This window comes from Triticum aestivum, chromosome 7D, assembly GCF_018294505.1.
Source record: "Triticum aestivum cultivar Chinese Spring chromosome 7D, IWGSC CS RefSeq v2.1, whole genome shotgun sequence".
NCBI classification, from domain to species: domain Eukaryota; kingdom Viridiplantae; phylum Streptophyta; class Magnoliopsida; order Poales; family Poaceae; genus Triticum; species Triticum aestivum.
In genome coordinates this window covers 322,802,718-322,808,790 of record NC_057814.1, presented here as the reverse complement: position 1 = coordinate 322,808,790, position 6,073 = coordinate 322,802,718, and positions in this window count along the sequence as shown.

The window sequence follows — 6,073 nt, the reverse complement described above, 5'->3', positions numbered from 1 at the left end:
GCAGCCTATAGTGTGGAGTAGGGAGGATCACCCTCCCCGGGTGGATAATCCGGGTCACTTGGCCTTGGTGGTGGCTCCTCAGGTGGGAGGATATAAGTTCACTAAGGTGCTCATGGATGGAGGCAGTAGCATCAACATCCTCTATTATGAGACTTTCCGTCGTATGGGGTTGATTGATAAGAACCTCAGCCAGTCAAACACTATTTTCCATGGTGTGGTACCTGGTAAGTCGGCTTATTCAGTCGGCAAGATCGAGTTGGAAGTGGCCTTTGGAGATGAACACAACTACAGGGTGGAAAAATTGACCTTTGAGGTGGTCAAGATAAGAAGTCCGTACCATGCCATATTTGGGCGGCCGGCTTACGCCAAGTTCATGGCACGGCCGTGTTACGTGTATTTACAGCTCAAGATGCCGGGTCATAATGGGACCATTACGGTTCACGGCAGCCGGAAGGTGGCCTTGCAGTGTGAGGAAGGCGATGCGGCTTATGCGGAATCTGTTAGCGCAACAGAGGAGTTGAAGTTTTACAAAGACAATGTTGACCCAACAGATATGACCTCTCTGAAAAAGCCGACTACGGAGCAGGAGCCGGCAATGAAATTTAAGTCGGCTGATGAGACTAAACTTGTTGATTTTGTTCCAGGAGATTCATCTCAGCAGTTTAGCATCAGTGCCAATTTGGATCCAAAATAGGAAAGTGCGCTCATCGAGTTCATCCGTGAGAATAGGGACATTTTTGCATGGAAACCGTCTGACATGCCAGGTGTACCTAGAGAACTCGCTGAGCACACTCTCAATGTTGATCCGAAATTTAAGCCGGTCAGGCAATTCCTTCGGCGGTTTAATGAAGAGAGGCGGAAAGCTATTGGTGAAGAGGCAGCCCGGCTCTTGGTGGCCGGGTTTATTGTTGAAGTCTTTCATCCAGAGTGGTTAGCTAACCCGGTGCTTGTACTGAAGAAGAACGGCACCTGGCGGATGTGTGTGGACTACAGAGATTTGAACAGGGCGTGTCCGGCTGATCCTTTCGCCCTTCCCCGTATTGATCAAATCATTGATGCTACGGCGGGTTGTGAGCGCCTAAGTTTCTTGGATGCTTATTCTGGATATCATCAGATTAAAATGGCAGTTAAGGACCAGGAGAAGACGGCGTTCATCACTCCCTTTGGACCCTTCTGCTATGTGTCTATGCCCTTTGGACTCAAGAGTGCACAGGCGACTTATCAGCGTTGCGTGCAGAACTGTCTTCATAACCAGATTGGGCGCAATGTTCATGCTTATGTATATGATATTGTGGTTAAATCCAGGAAGGAGGAAACCTTGATAGATGATCTGAGGGAAACCTTTGATAATCTCCGGGTCTACAAGATGATGCTTAACCCGGCCAAATGTGTTTTTGGTGTTCCTGCAGGCAAGCTCTTGGGTTTCTTGGTTTCTAACAGAGGCATTGAAGCTAACCCGGAGAAGATCAAGGCCATTACCTCCCTGTCTAAGCCAGCGTGTATAAACGACGTCCAGCGCCTGGCGGGTCGTATCGCTGCTTTAAGCCGTTTTATAAGCCGTTTGGGGGAGAAGGCCATGCCATTATATCAGTTGATGAAGAAAACTGATGACTTTGTCTGGAATGATGCAGCTAATACTGCCTTCGAGTATTTGAAGAGACAGCTGGCCGAGCCCCCAGTCCTTGCTGCTCCGATTGACAAGGAGCCTTTATTGCTGTATGTGGCTTCTAACACACGAGCCTTCAGTGTGGCCGTGGTGGTGGAGCGCAAGGAAGAGGGTAAGGAGCATCCGGTTTATTATGTCAGCGAAGTACTCATTGAGTCCAAGCAGCGGTATCCGCATTGGCAGAAGCTTATTTATGGTGTGTTAATGGCAAGCCGGAAGCTTAAGCATTATTTCCAGGGTCACCCCATCACTGTGGTCAGTTCTGCCCCCTTGGAGATATCATTCAGAACAGAGAGGCCACAGGGAGAGTGGCTAAACGGGCTATAGAGCTCGGACCTCATGGTGTGAAATACGTGCCACGCACTGCTGTTAAATCTCAGGCCTTGGTGGATTTCATCAATGATTGGACAGAGCTACAAGTGCCCGAGCAAAAGCCGGATAACACATATTGGACTATTCACTTCGATGGGTCCAGGCAATTGGAGGGCTCGGGGGCTGGAGTCGTATTGGCTTCCCCTAAAGGTGACAAGTTCCATTATGTGCTACAATTGATGTTTCCTTGTACCAACAATGCAGCTGAGTACGAGGCCTTGCTTCACGGTCTTCGGATGGCTAAGGAGATGAGCTTGAGCTGGGTAAGGTGCTTCGGCGAATCAGACTTGGTGGCTCAACAAGTATCAGGAAAGTGGGACTCCAAGGACCCTCTCATGGCGGCTTATCACCGCGAAGTTGATGCCATTGCTGGGCACTTTCAGGGTTACCAAGTAGAGCACATCGATCACAGGAAGAACGAGGCGACTGATGCTTTAAGCCGGCTAGGCTCTCAGCGAAAACCGGTGCCGCCTAATATTTTCCTGGACGTCCTGCATAACCCTTCTGTTAAGTTGCCTACAGAGGAAGACTTGGCTGTCCCTGACCCGGAGGCACGACTGGTGGCGGCTCTCCACATCATCCCAGACTAGACAGTGCCCTATCTGGCTTACATGACCCGGGGAGATTTGCCTGAGGATGAAACTTTGGCCAGACAAATAACCTGGCGGTCTAAGTCAATGGTTGTTATCAATGGTGAGTTGCATCACCGCAGTGTTACGGGAGCGTTCCAGCGTTGTGTCTCCCCTGAGGAAGGTCAAGAGTTCTTGCGTGAGATTCATGAAGGGGATTGTGGCCATCACGCCGGCTCAAAGTCTCTTGTGGCCAAGGCTTTTCGTCATGGTTTTTATTGGCTGACGGCTCATGCCGATGCGGAGGACTTGGTCAGTAAATGTGATGGTTGCCAAAGGTTCTCGCGACGGGCTCATGTGCCGGCTCAGGAGCTGAGGATGATCCCAATTACTTGGCCCTTTGCGGTCTGGAGGCTTGATATGGTTGGGCCTTTTAAAAGGTCCAAGGATAAGAAGACCCACCTCTTGGTGGCAGTTGACAAATTTACCAAGTGGGTTGAAGCGGAGCCAGTTAGCAAGTGTGATGCAGCCACGACAGTTCAGTTTATGAAAAAGGTGATCTTTCGTTTTGGCTTTCCACACAGCATTATAACTGACAATGGTACCAATTTATCCAAAGGCGCCATGGAGGAGTTTTGTCAACGAGAGCATATTAGACTTGATGTTTCATCAGTGGCTCACCCTCAATCCAATGGTCAAGCTGAGAGGGCTAATCAGGAGATTCTGAAAGGCATCAAACCCTGGCTTTTGGTCCCTTTACAACGGACGCCGGGTTGTTGGGTGGAGGAGTTACCCTCCGTGTTGTGGAGCATCAATACTACTCCTAACAGGTCTACAGGTTTCACGCCTTTCTTCATGGTTTATGGAGCGGAAGCAGTCCTCCCCAGTGACATCCGTCATGACTCGTCTCGAGTGGCGGCTTATGTTGAGGTGGATAATGAACAGGCGCGCCAAGATGCTCTTGACTTGTTGGACGAACAACGTGATGTGGCAGCAGCTCGCTCAACGATTTACCAACAGGACCTGCGCCGTTATCATAGTCGCTGGGTTAAATCCCGGGTCTTCCAGGAAGGCGATCTGGTGCTCCGGCTCATCCAAGATCAAACAGATGCGCACAAGCTATCCCCGCCTTGGAAAGGGCCCTTTGTGGTCAGCAAGAATTTGCACAACGGGTCATATTACCTCATTGACATTCGGGAGCACAAAGATTCACGTAAGTCGGAGGAAGAGACCCGTCGGCCGTGGAACATAGCTCAGCTTCGGCCTTATTACACTTGAGCCACCGGCTCTCATAATGTACATATTTCTCTAAGCCATGTATATATTATGATAAGCAATAAAGCAGGACCTCTGTCCTTTTTTCTTCCAAAGGTGAACGTGTTGTTTTCAGTGCAAGATCACATGATAATTTGAAGGAGGATCTGGCTTATGATCGTATTCGAATCTAGCCATACACAATATAGTCACTTGGGGGCTTCCTGTTCAAACATAGGTCGTATTCGAACCAAAGAGAACATAGCTGTCGATACCCGTTTGATTGGCAACGTGCCGAGCTCATTGGGGAGTTTTCTTTGGTCATATTTGAATCATAGTCTAACCCCTTTGGGAACCGACGTGGATCGTATTCGAATCAGCATCGTTAAAAAACTCTTAAGGTCATTTGGGGGCTTCATGTTCAAACATGGGTCGTATTCGAACCAAAGAGAACATAGCTGTCGGTACCCTCTTGATTGGCATCGCCACACCCACTGGGGGCTATATGATCGCATTCGAATCCTAGCATAAACCCCTTTGGGATGGGTCTCTGGTCGTATTCGAACCGGAAGCCCCTAAGTTTTTCTGATTTATAGCTAAGTTCCTCTGATTATTTCAAGTATGCGCGGCGGGTCTCACTTTGCCGGCTTAATTTTGATTTACAGTACTAGTCGAACACAATCGGCGTTATTAAGGCTGGTAAACCGGAATTGAGGTACCAACCTTTATTACTCGGGTTATCTAAGCCGGAAGTGTGCTTGCAGGCCGGTAAGTGTGTCGTTACGGTTATATCAAGGACATAATTGAGGACCAGTCTTTTGTGATTCATGTTCCGGGTTATATGCATAAGACTGTGATTCTCCGTGCGGTAAACCGCCTAGAGACTTGTGATTTGTCTTTCTATGCAGGATAGTTAAAGACAACTATTTAAGCTCAAGGAAACATGAATGATCAACTATGACCCGGAGAAATATAAGGAGGCAACTTCAAAGGAATTCAGCATTCAACGCGTGCACGATGACACGACAAAGTTAAAGTGTTGGTCCTATTCTATTACAAGACTCATCGAGTCCAAAAGGGTAAAGCATTGTTTAAATAAGCCGTTTACAGAGTTAAGCTGCTTGCGGGGTTGAAGCTTCCGGCTCATCCCTCTCCGCTCCTCCGGATGTTCCCAAGACCTGGAAAGTTGACGATTTCCAGTCAATGCCGCTCAGAGCTTCAAATTGAGCTTCCTCGTCAATTAACCCGGCCGGGTCAATTTCCGGGGCAAAGGTGTGCTTACGAGTCGGCGGGACTAGGCTGAGGGCTTCGTAACGCGGAGTGGGAATCCTCTGATTTTCTGCGTCATAACCCGGCTGGTACTTGGTCAGATCCGTGTCATTTCCAATGAGAGTGGCCACCGGGCATACGATCTTCACGCAGGCTGCGAAGTCCCTTTGGTCGAAGGGGGTGCCGTCTTCCTTCAAGCTGGGATAGCCTAGGGAAATGTCCGCCGGGTCTAGTTCCGGAAGGAATGCCTTGGCCCGGCTCAGAGCAGCTATGGCTCCGGCTCTTGCAGAGGCCCATCGCAGCTCTTGGACCCACTGCGGAAGAACGGCAAGCCGGCGAAGAACTTCCGCCAGGTGAGTCGGCACCTCATTGGATAGGGCCACCACGGCCAAGGCGCGCTGTGACCCGGTGTAGAGTTGCTCCACCAGGGTGTACACGGCCTTCAACTTGGTCAGCAAGCTTTGGTTGAGGTTGGCACTTCTTGGACCTGTTTTAACAGAGTAGAATAAGCCGCTGGCAATGATGGGAGTTACGAGACATAAAGATTACAAACTTGATGAAAGCCGGTGGGATACTTACCGAAGATGGCGGCGACCATCTGTGACACGTGGCGCTTTAAGCCAGAGAGCTCGGCGGTTTTCTCCGACAGAGCCTTCTCCGCCTGTTCGGCCCGGCTCACTAGAGTAGCCTTTTCTTCGGCCCAAGTTCTCCGTTCAGCTTCAAAGTCCTTTTTCAGCTTCTCTTGAGCAGCAATACTGGACACAAATTTGGCGTTGGCCTTCCGGGTCTCAGTTTCTTGCGTCCTCAGGCGGGTCTTGAGATCGGAGATGTCAGCTTCAAACTTCTTGCCAGCAGCCTGCATAATTTCCGGGTTATAGTATGAACAGTTATTATACAATTTTAAAAGTCCCAAGCACTTTCCAAGCAAGGACACTTGGCACTT